Raw genomic sequence first — 12,660 nt, 5'->3', positions numbered from 1 at the left:
ATGATAATAAGAAAAAGTTTGTGAGAGGTCCTAACCCTAATTTGAAGTGCACACACTGTAATAAAATAGGACATACCATAGAAAGGTGTTTTGAGATTGTTGGATACCCACAAGGTTCTAAACCTAAGGGGGTGTATAGATCAAGTAGCGGTTCTGTCAAAAGTGGTTCCTCTGCTAATGCTTTACCTAGTTTTCTTACTCCTGATCAAGTTTCTAAGCTACTAGGTTTACTAAATGAGAAGTCTAATGAGGAACAACACGGTGGTAATGTGGGAGGTATTAGTTGCGTCTCAAATTCACATGTTATGAAAAATATTTTTAGTTTTAATAGTTGTCAAAGTTTATCAACTGAAACTGGTTGGGTCATTGATTCTGGTGCAAATCAACACATGGTTAAAACTGATAAAAATATTATAAATCCAATTGATGTTTCTGAATTTAACATAAGTATTAAACATCCAAATGGATCAAATGCTTTGGTAACTAAAATTGGCAATCTAAAACTTAATAATGATGTGATCCTAAGCGATGTGTTTGTTGTACCAGAATACTATGTGAATCTTCTTTCAGTTTATAAACTGGCAAAGGATAATAATATGTCTGTTAACTTTAATGAGTCAAATTGTTTCATTCAGGATTCACTCACAAAGAGAACCCTGGTGACTGGTAGCCAAATAGATGGGTTATATCTATGTGGTGAAGATTCTAAATCATTAAAAGTGTGTTTCAACAGATTTGATCAAGTCAATCTTTGGCATGCTAGGTTAGGTCATCCTGCTAGTCAGGTCTTAAATGTGTTAAAAGATGAGTTAAAAATTAAAAGTTTTGATGAATTTGTTCCTTGTGATGTTTGTCATCAAGCCAAACAACATCGTGAACCATTCCCTCTTAGTGATCATGTGTCACATAGTGTTGGTGAATTGGTTCATCTTGATGTTTGGGGTCCTTATAGGATTAAAAGTAAGGAAGGTTATAGGTTTTTCCTAACAATTGTTGATGATTTTTCTAGAGTTGTGTGGGTGTATCTTTTAAATGATAAGTCTCAAGCTTTTTAAACATTGAAAGTTTCTTTCTAATGATTAAAAACCAGTTTAATACTACAGTTAAAGTCTTTAGAAGTGATAATGGTACCGAGTTTATAAATAATCAAATGCAAGATTTTTGTAGAAATAATGGTATCCTTCATCAAACATCTTGCACCCACACTCCTCAACAAAATGGTATTGTTGAGAGAAAACATCGACATTTGTTAAACGTTGCTAGGACTTTATTGTTTGAAGGAGGTGTTCCTCTTAGTTTTTGGTCTGAATGTATTCTAACTGCTACATACTTAATCAACAGGACTCCTTCTTCAGTGTTAAATGGTAGATCCCCTTATGAAAAACTTTTTGGATTTAAGCCCTCTTTGGTACATTTGAGAGTATTTGGTTGTCTTGGTTTTCATACTGTTTTAAACAATCCTGATAAGTTTAGTAAACGTGCTGAAAAATGTGTGTTCATAGGATACTCTTTTAATAAGAAAGGCTATAAACTATGGAATCTTGAGAAAAAACAAATTATTTTTTCAAGAGATGTAAAATTCTATGAAAACATTTTTCCTTTTAAAAATAATGAATTTAAAAAAAGTTTGGATAATTTTCAAGATACTTCAATTAACAATCTAAATTTCTTTGATAAATTTGATGATTTAGAAAACCAATCTTTTTCAAATGTACAAAATACCAGTGATGAGGGGGGAAATGTTTCAAGAGAAAGTGGGTCTGAGCAGCCACCTGAGTGCAGCTCCAGTGAGACTACGATGGCTGAACCTAGTCAGCAACCTAGTCAATCTGTGAACAGTGACAGTGAGCTAGTTCAACCTATTTTCCAACATGGTGAAACTGACCATTCTGAGGGTAATCAGGAACCCGTTTCTGTATCTGCTAGAAGATCTACCAGAGACACTGCCTTACCAAAAAAATTGCATGATTTTATTGTTGAGGGAAAAGTTAAATACGGGCTAGAAAAGGTGCTAAATTACTCTGTACTTTCAAAAGAAAATTTTTGTTTGGTGTCTATTTTAAATAAAAGCTTTGAACCTAGAACCTTTAAAGAAGCTCGTACGGGTATTAACTGGGTATCGGCTATGAATGATGAAATGAGTGTGTTACATAGAAATCATACTTGGGATCTTGTTGATCTTCCAAGTGGTAGAAAACCCATTGGGTGTAAGTGGGCGTATAAGATTAAATATAGGTCAACGGGCGATGTTGAGGGGTATAAGGCAAGATTAGTTGCCAAAGGTTTTAACCAAAAAGAAGGGATCGATTTTGATGAGACGTTTTCACCGGTGGTGAAAATGACAACTGTCAGAAGTGTCATAAGTCTTGCCGTGTCTAATAATTGGTCTCTTTTTCAGTTAGATATAAACAATGCCTTTTTATATGGTGAATTAAATCGTCATCGTACTCAGTATATCCCACCAATAGCAATGCTATGGTAGGGTCTGAGGAGGGTAAGATGTAGACAGCCTTACCTCTATCCCATAGGGATAGAGAGGCTGCTTCCGGTGAGACCCCCGGCTCGATAGTAGTTTTGAATCAAGCCTTGGACATAAGACACATAACACTCAATCATCGGGACACCGGCTGATTGGTGCATGTGCCCTTGTCTTTCGGCTATCAACGCCACCACATGATGCCTGATTAACCTTCCGCCACTTTTAACGTTATTTTCACGTGATTAGTAAAATAACGTCAAAATTAGTGCAATTTTACTTTTGCCCACCCAAGGGTTCGCACATATATACATTATATGTGCGCACCGCAAGCAGGGCGTGATATGGTGAATTAAATGAAGAGGTATATATGAAATTGCCAGAGGGCTATTATTCAGAAAATGAAAACAAGGTGTGTAGGTTAAATAAGTCCTTATATGGTCTTAAACAAGCTCCTAGAATGTGGAATAAAAAATTAGTGGGTGTTTTGTTGGAAATTGGTTTTGTTCAAAGTCAGAATGATTACTCTTTGTTTATTAAAAATACTCCTGATATGTTTATTATTTTGTTAGTATATGTGGATGATATTGTCATTACTGGAAACAGTGATAGTGGTATTCAATCCATAAAAGAATTACTTAAAACTAAGTTCCTTATCAAAGATTTGGGTTTTGTTAAAATACTTTCTTGGCATTGAAGTTTTAAAAACTGAGTCAGGTTATTGCTTTTCTCAAAGAAAATATTGTCTTGAACTTTTAAAGGATTTTGGCTTAACTGGTTGTAAACCAGTAAATGTTCCTTTGCACAAAATTATGTTCTAAATAAAGAAAAAGGAAAGCTGTTAGAAAATGTTTCTAATTTTCAAAAATTAATTGGGAAACTTATTTACCTTACTCACACAAGACCTGACATTGCATATACTGTGCAATATTTGAGTCAATTTATGCACAGTCCCACTAATGTTCACTTGAAAATTGCCATAAGGCTGCTTAGATACTTAAAAAGCTCTCCTGGAAAAGGTGTTTTAATAAGTAAAAGTGAATAATTTGAACATCTCTGTTTTTGCTGATTCTGATTGGGGAAAGTGCCTTAGTCACTAGGAGATCTGTTACGGGATATTGTGTCTTTCTTGGTAAGTCACTTGTGGCTTGGAAAAGTAAGAAACAAAGCACTGTTTCTCGGTCATCAGCCGAAGCTGAGTACTGAGCTATGTGTGCTGCTGCTGGTGAAGTTATTTGGCTGGTTAACCTGTTGAAAGAGTTAAATGTGGATGTTAAGCTGCCAGTAAACATGTTTTGTGATAACTCTGCTGCCATTTCAATTGCTGCTAATCCAGTCTTTCATGACCGGACAAAGCACTTTGAAGTCGATCTCTTTTATTTAAGAGAGAAGGTTGCTAAGGGCGTTATTAAGGTACATAAAACTGGCTCTAGTGAACAACTAGCAGATATCTTCACAAAAGGTTTGTTTCCTTCCCATCATAACAGCTTATGCAAATCTTTAGGGTTATTTGATGTCTTTCAATATTGATTTGGGGGGGGGGGGGGGGGGTTGTTAAAAATGTATAAATAATACTCAAATCAATATTTTCTATCATCTAATGTTGTGTGTTTATTTTATGAGGTTTCTACATCTGATTTGGGCTTTTTGTTAGCTGCGGGCTTAGGGCTTTATTTTGGGCTTATTGGACAAGGGGCTTGGAACTGAAGTCTGGCTCATAGCCCATTTGTTCTCTGGTTATTTTTTCTTTCCGTTTGTTTTGTGGATAAGGTCATCAAGAGTGACGTTAAAATTTCATCTCTGGTTATCTCTCAAAAACCAAGCTACACGTCGAAGATCATTGTTAGATCAATCGTATTTGAGTCATTTTGACATTAACTACTTATAAAAAGTAAAAGAAAATGAAACAAAAGTGTTTCAACTCAACCCGCTTTTTTTCGTAATAGTCATTGACTTCTAGCACATTCAGAACATATTCAAAAGCAGCCAATTAGAAACACCATATAAGCTAGGCCGGCTAAGCAGTCCAGAATTTAGTCAGCATAAAAAACCTTATAAGTACTATGGGATCCACGAAAGCAACAAATTAAAATAATGCATGTGTAAAGCGGATGCTATGCTTTAGACTCTTAGTCGACGACTAAAAGCAGGGGCTAAGCCTTAGTTGACCGCTAAAAGCGGGGGGGCTATAGTTTAGCTGACATTTATACATGCATTAATTTGATTGGTTGTTGTTTTCGTGGATTCGTAGTACTTTTTATTGCGCTGGTTAGTTTTTAGCTTCCTTATCCTGCTGGAATTTGAATGTCTAATTTCAAATAGCTAAAAGTCAATGTCTATTGTGATTTGAAAAAGTCAACATCTCTATTATAGTTATTTCACTGTTAATCCTGCTGGCAAACAACATTCTTGTCACCAATAGACCTTTTACTTGTCTCCATTTAATCACCTTAACCCTACTATTCATTAAAAATAGACCTTAGCTTTCGGTAGGAAGCCCCGAAAGGCCAAAACAACGTCGATCTATTACGCCTAGAAAAGTCAATACAGTGGTCCTCGATCCAGAAAAATCCAGCATTATAGTGTCCTATGCACCGTCGTTATGCGTAGTACAAAATTCGCAACTATAGTTTAAAAAGCATGCATGTATTACCTCATGATCAAAAGAGAATAAAGCACTAAACAGAGTCCACAAACTCAACCAATTTTTGTATTTTGATTTTTTGAGTTTTGGAGATAGTAAAAAACTAAAAAGTACAAACTAACTGCATAGTTCTCTGTTGACATGGTAAATGTTTGTTAAAAAATGTTGGTAAAAAAAAGCAAAAGGACAATATATAGATCAACAGTATAGGAATTAAACACTTACTAATAAAACACATAACTCAGACCCCATGTGCACAGGCTGACAAACTACATTTGAGTCTTTGACAACTGAATAGTCCAAACAAGAGTTGAAAACTATCTTGGATACTTACTAATATAAGGATAATCTTTATCTCATGGAAGAATTAACATACAAGTATGCAACCATAAATTCTCAGACTTACCACAATGTTAAGTAGATTTCAAGCTTTTGCATAGAGATGATCAAAAAAAACCGGTTCCTGGAACCGAACCGGTGGAACCGAACCGGAACCGAACCGGTTCCTACCCGTTTTTTGTAGGAACCGGACCCTATTCTGATTCAACCCGATGATCCGTGACCGGTTCTTGCATTTCTGAGTGGGGGCGGGTAGGAACCGGAACCGGAACCGAACCGGAACCGGTTCTGGAACCGGAAACCGGTTCCTAACCGTTTTTTTGGCCGTTTTTTGACCGTTGGGGTCAAAAATAGCGTTTTTTTGACCGGTTACGGTACAGGAACCGGGTTAGGAACCGGTAAGAACCGGTTAGATAGGTTAGGGGTCCGAGGGTGGGAGAACCGGTTCGGTTCCCCTAACCGGTTCGAGCCTGGAACCGGTTTAAAAAGGTGGTTTTGAATATTGGAACCGGTTAGGAACCGGGTTCCGGTTCCTAGTCCGGAACCGTTTTGGACATCTCTACTTTTGCATATTGACTAAGCTTGCTCTAGTTATAATGTTTCAAACGTTACCATTTGATTCATCTAAAAGATCAGTGTAGCATTAACATCTGGCCTCTCGTATCAACTAATATCTCTGTTATTGTAATGATATTTACAACTTGTGAAGAATCAAGAATGATAATAAACTTTTAAATAGTTACAGGATTATACAATTGCAAAAATCTCCACCAAGGTTTGCAAATGCAAAGATATTACAATAGTTCAAAAAATCAATGCATCATTTTCTTGAATAGTTGCCATGTAGTAGCAAGGACATACGCGACATTTGTTATTCAGCACATTAATGAATTTGTCATATACCTACTTGTGACTGATTGTTCTTAGCTAAAATTCTCAATTGCTAGTGAACAAAATTGAAATTTTAGTGAAGATTAACAAACTCACATTAGACTTCATCAATTTATCTACTGTACTGATACTGACAAAGAGGAAAATTTAAAACTATATATTGTTGTGCTTCGTATGCCTTGTTTAGGCCTAGTTTATTAGTTGGAGTCAATATTTGGAGACGAGTGTGGGGCGGCCAGTTCCAAGCCCAGCCCGTTTGAGATTTTTTGTTTACTAAGTTACAAACCTTAGTTTAGTCTCTATTTATATCGCCTCAATTCCTTGTGTTTGTTTATTGTTTTTCGTCTGTGTTCGGTTCGTGTGTCTGCAAATCTTATCAAATATAATATGCAAAACTAGTATAAGTACTAGAGATATATATGATTATACACACAAGGGTCAGGTTATTATAAGGGGAGACAAAAATGAAAATGAGAAGAATAATTTGTAGCAAAAAAAAAAAACCCTAAACATTATAACTCAAAATTTACTAAAAAAACGAAAAAAGTAAAAACAAAAAAATGTTTTCACTGTCTTCCTAGTACTAAAAAAAAGACATAATTTTGAGGAAAAAAGATCATTACATCTTTTATTTATCATTATGTTTTTTGTGTTTATTTTCGTCATTGATTGTGTATTTTTTACCTGACATTGTGTCGTTTTTTCTTGATATCGTGTTATATTGTTCAACATTGTGTTATTTTGTTATATTTTGCAATTTGTTGTGTCTTTTTTTATTTATAATTGTGGTTTTTGTTAATTTTCGTCATTGTGTATTTTTTCTCGGCATTGTCTTTTTGTCGTGTCTTTTTTTAATTGGAAATAATGGGGAACATTTTAGTTAATATTCTACGAAGTTGCCCCTAGTTTTAAATGCCTGCCTTTTTGCCACAAAAATCTTTTTCACACTTCTCGTTTTTATCTCTCTTTATATTTTAACTTTTCCTATACTAAGGGTATGTTTGGTTGAAGGTAATGGAATGAAAGGAAAATGGAATGGAAGAAGAAATGGAATGGACAAGGGAATGAAGTCTTGTGTGGTTAACCTATGAGAATGAAATGAATTATTATTTTATGTTGTTTAGTATCCTAAAAAATTGTATGATTGAAATAGAAATAATATAAAACACTCCTATCTCAAAATAATTTTTTTTACAAAAAAAAAAATCGCAATGGCGATGGTGTTAGCTCCGGCGACGAAAATGGTGGTGGCAGTGGCGACGGTGGTGGTGGGGGTGGCGGTGGTAACATTGGTAGTGATGGCGATGGTAGGGTGGCGGCGATGGTCAGGCGGCGGCGGTGACAATGTTTTCGGTGGTTACAGCGATGATGGTGGCGACGGTAGTGGCGGTGGTTGCACAGGTGGTAAGGTGGTGGTGTCGATGGTGGCGGTGATGGCGATGGTAGTGGTAGTTGTTGTTAGGTGGTGATGGTGTTGTTGAGAAAGTAGGGTGAAGGAGGAATGAAATGAAAAAAAAGAAAGGGGTAGGAATGAATGGTTTTGATGGAATGAGATTCCATGTGTAATGGATGATTCCATTCCATTGAACAACCAAACATCACTTTTTTTATTCCTACGTACCAGTCCCTCTATCATTCATGCATATCAAACACTACCTTAATGAATTAATCACACACACACATATATATAAAAGTTCTTAACTTTTTTTGAGTCCTCAAATGAAACTAACCCATAATATATATATATAGAGGATGAGGATTGTGATAATCATCGTCTCATCGATACGAACGGCATAATCGAAGGAGAACTTTACAACTGTAAATTGGTGTTTTTTTTTATCCCCCTATGGGAAATGAAATGATTGTGTTTTAGCATATTATCCGGTTAGATTGGATAATTAATAATAATAATAATAATAATAATAATAATAATAATAATACTTTGTGTGGTGTCAAATATTTTAATTTACATTTCTTGTTTGAGAAACATAGAAATATTCAACTGTAACTTTCTCTAAAATAAACTACCATAAAATGAAAATCATAATTTTATAGTAGCATTAATCTTAGCATTAGTAATTTATTACTAACTAAAAAACCCTGATAATTTAACACATGTAAGGTAAGAGATATTACCTTTTTCCTATTTAAAAAATTGATAAGAGATATTCCTCTTCACCGCAAGCTCACAAAGGGTATAGCAAATTGGTGAAAAATGATGCGGAAAGAGATTAAAGATGAAGAAAATTGGGTTGATGTGGCATGGAAATTTTGGAGAGGACGTGAGAGAGTAACATCCCGATTTAGAAGGGAAAGCAAAAAAGAAGAGAAAAAAGAAAAGCTGGTTTGTGACAAATGGAAGTGGGAATAGAGAATACCAGAGAATGAAAACGGTCAAAATGCCACTCCTTGTCTTGATACCAGAGAGTGAGAGAGCACGGTGGGCAGAAAACATTTTGTTGACCCTGTAACTTTCAATTCTCCTCTCGACATATCTATGTTCCTTGCCACCTAAATCTTTCTCTTCGTCCAAATATCTCTCTAACCAAACTTCATTGGCCAAGATATTCTCGTGGCGCCAGGTCCAAATCCTCCCACAATGCCACGTCCATATCCGTGGCTTCACTTACATGAATCATGCAATACACAAAAAATTACACACACAACCTAACCACGACTACCAGCCTACCGATTCCCCCAACAAAATCAATTTCAAATAGGCTATAAAGTGCAAAACTAAAACTTTAATACATACAATCATGATCCAACAAGCTGTTTTTCCAACCGAAAAAATTATCGTCTCGCACCTAACATTATTTGATTCTTATTTTCTAATTTGCACACACTTTTAGTGGTCCATCACTTCTTGCAACATGATGTTTTATTTTTGTCATTAATATAAGTTTTAATAAGCCATAACTTTCCACATGATCCTTTTTCACTTCACTTAATTGGTCCTTTAAAACCTTTCACATGACTCATCTCCCCCAATTTAATACACACTCAAAATTCACCTCTTTTATTATTATTATTATTATTATTATTATACGGTCGTATCAACAACAATCAAGATTCCATTTTCTGCACTCCATCCTTCATCTGCTCTTCGATCTTAATTATATTGACATCAAATTCGGTAATCTCTCACCCCTTTGTTGCAATTTGTATTTAAAGTAACGATTTTTATTATTCGTTAAACCCTAGAAATCATCAATCTTGAATCTTGATTGGTTTTTAATTTGTGGGTGTGATTTTAACTTACAGATTTTATGTTTTTGATTGATACCCAGGTGAAATTTCAATCAAAGGTGATGAATTTTGGTATGTTTGTTTGTAGGTTACATAAGTTAGGGTTTTTGGTTAATTGGGATTTTTAGTGGGATGGAAGGTGTTAGTGAAGGTGGTGACGGGGGCGGAAATGATGGCGGTGGTGGCGGCCGGAAAATGTATTGGCGGTCGGCTTCGTGGTCGTCGTCAAGGATATCTTTGCCGCCGCTTGTTCCTGTTAATGATAAAGATTCTGCCCCGTTGACGCCTAGGTCGAATAGTAAAAACCGGTCGTTTTAGCCACCGCTTTCGATAGCTAGAAGAAGTTTAGATGAGTGGCCGAAAGCGGGATCGGATGACGTTGGTGAGTGGCCGCTTCCGAGTGCTCCAAGTGGTGAAAGGTTGAAACTTGATTTATCGACAATTCAAAGAATACCCGATAAGAATACGACACTTGTCAAACGGGAAAAGATTGCGTTTTTTGATAAGAAGTGTTCAAAAGTTGCTGACCATATATTCCTTGGCGGTGATGCGGTTGCCAAAGATAAAAACATTCTTAAACAACACGGGATCACACATATTCTCAACTGTGTTGGTTTCACCTGCCCCGAGTATTTTAAACAAGATTTCGTTTATAGAACTTTATGGCTTCAAGATAGCCCTTCAGAAGACATAACAAGCATATTGTATGATGTTTTTGATTACTTTGAGGATGTTAGAGAACAAAACGGAACGGTTTTCGTTCATTGTTGTCAAGGTGTTTCGCGTTCTACTTCATTAGTGATTGCTTACCGAATGTGAAGGTCAAAGTTTTGATGACGCATTTCAATATGTGAAAAAAGCTAGAGGAATCGCCGACCCGAATATGGGATTCGCTTCAGTTATTACAATGTCAAAAACGAGTGCATGCGTTTCCTTTAAGTCCAAGTTCTTTACTTAGATTATACCGAATCGCCCCTCATTCGCCTTATGATCCGTTACATCTTGTTCCAAAAATGCTAAATTCACCATCACCAACCGGTCTAGATTCTAGAGGCGCGTTTATTCTACAGGTGCCTTCAGCAATTTATTTATGGATTGGTCAAAAGTGTGAGTCTTTAATGGAACGAGACGCAAGAGGTGCGGTTTGTCAGATTGTTAGATTTGAAAAGGTTCAAGGGCCAATAGTTGTGGTTAAAGAAGGAGAAGAACCGGCTTACTTTTGGGATGCATTTTCAAATTTCTTACCTATAATGGATGATTTTGAGTTATCTAAAGTTACTCCGGGTCAAAGAATGGTTGACTCGTATAATGTTGACTTTGAGATTTTTCAAAAGGCGACAGTGGGTGGGTTCGTGCCACCGCTTGCATCGTCTGAAACCGAGCAGGAAACACGTCTTCCTGCTAGAGAAAGTTCTTGGGGCTTGTTGAGGCGAAAGTTTGCATTCGGGAATATGAAGGAGTTTGTTTTGGCTTCAAAGTTTTCAAATTTATCACTCGTTTTAAATATATCTAAAAGTCAAGATTTTATTGATGTTAATTTTACTACCATCTCATCAAAAAGTTCTTCACTTTTTAAGGTCCATGATTCTCAGGCCCTTGAAAACATTAATCTTGAGTCAAATAAGAGTCAAAATGACACAAATCGAGAGCTGAAGAACACTAATATAATGTCGGAAAATGAAGTCAACGAAAGTCAACAGGTGGTGGCGCAGGAATGGCCCAGTTTGGTGAAGGTTTCTAAGGTTAATCTTGGTAATTTGGATTCTCGACGGATGTTAATTTTCACTGGTTCTAGTTTAGGTTCGGGAAATTTAGGCGAATGTGATCTTTATTTATGGGTGGGAAAAGATTTCAGGCATGAAAGTCAAGGGTGTAGTGACCCACCAGATTCTGATATGAAAGAAGTTGTTAGCCAAGTTCTTGCTCGTATGGGCCTGCCAGAGGACGCTCGTGTCAAGGTACAAATTGCTTTTCAATATTATTCGCTTGTTATATCGTATGAATTCTTGTGAAAATAACGCAAATGGGTCTCTTGTTTCTGTAAATATTTTATAGTACTTGATGCTATGTGAAATATTGTTAACCAGTATTTACCTGCATGTTTAAATGTGAGTTTTAAAGTAGTTATATTGTGGCTTGAAGATTCTGGAATAAGATACTAAGTTGATTAAGGTTAGGGATAATGGAGTAATTTTAAACCTCTCTCATTCTAAGTAATCAAGAATCAGAATTGATTTTTGATGAACTCTTAAAACCGTTCAATTTCAGTTTTTTTCGTTTTTGGTTTTCGGTTTTAACCGTTTTGCCATTTGGGCTTGAAGTTTTTGGGCTCATAAAATATCCAAAATTTGAATTTGAGCCTAAATTTTGTTTGTTAATGAATGATTAATTGATTATTACACATTTGGGTCTCAAATTTTTGGGCTACATCACTTATAGTTCATAAATTCAACAAGAAAAGTTTTTTATTTTTGTTTCACAAGTTGGGTTCGTTTTACTGCTCGGTTTGGTTTTTACGATTTTTAGTACATGCAAAATCAAAGCACAACTGGAACTTCGGTTTTGATAAAACATAATTCATAAATTCAACAACAAAAGTCGTTTTCTTTTGTTTCACGAGTTGAGTTTGTTTTACTGCTCGGTTTGGTTTTTACGGTTTTCAGTACATGCAAAATCAAAACACAACTGGAACTTCGGTTTTGATAAAAACATAAGCCAAACTGTATGTTTTGAGTTGGGTTCAGTTATGTCATTTTAGTTAAAGATCGGTTTCTTTAAACTTGTAGGTTGTGAAGCAAGACAAAGAATCTTCAGAATTTCTTGCACTTTTGAGTTCTCTGTAGCACAAAGTCAATCAGAGGTCCTGCAATCTTTCATAATTTATTGTTTCCGCGCCTTCAGCAATATTTCAGATATAAAGATGGTGGAGAAAACATGAAGTACCTAGCCCTTTTTACAGTTGACTGCAGTTTTTTTTTTTCCTGATGATGGAACTCTTTGTAAATTGATTTGTAAGAATGGTTCCAAAGTTACTGCAGTTTTGCTGCCAAAGTAGTTGTTT

The 12,660-nt window shown here is 35.8% G+C and overlaps 1 pseudogene across 1 annotated transcript; it reads left to right on the top strand.

Moving 5' to 3' along the window:
- Positions 1-9,717: 9,717 nt before the first annotated feature.
- Positions 9,718-12,660, top strand: LOC143569812 (protein-tyrosine-phosphatase MKP1-like; annotated as a pseudogene). Its single transcript, XR_013141798.1, has 2 exons — positions 9,718-11,557; positions 12,386-12,660. The product of XR_013141798.1 is annotated as a protein-tyrosine-phosphatase MKP1-like (transcript).

This window comes from Bidens hawaiensis, unplaced genomic scaffold (assembly GCF_021521415.1).
Source record: "Bidens hawaiensis isolate Kalapana, Puna unplaced genomic scaffold, B.hawaiensis_p1.1 tig00024652_1, whole genome shotgun sequence".
In the NCBI taxonomy this organism is placed as follows: Eukaryota; Viridiplantae; Streptophyta; class Magnoliopsida; order Asterales; family Asteraceae; genus Bidens; species Bidens hawaiensis.
The sequence above is the reverse complement of the archived record's forward strand: the minus strand, read 5'-3'. Positions and strand labels throughout refer to the sequence as shown.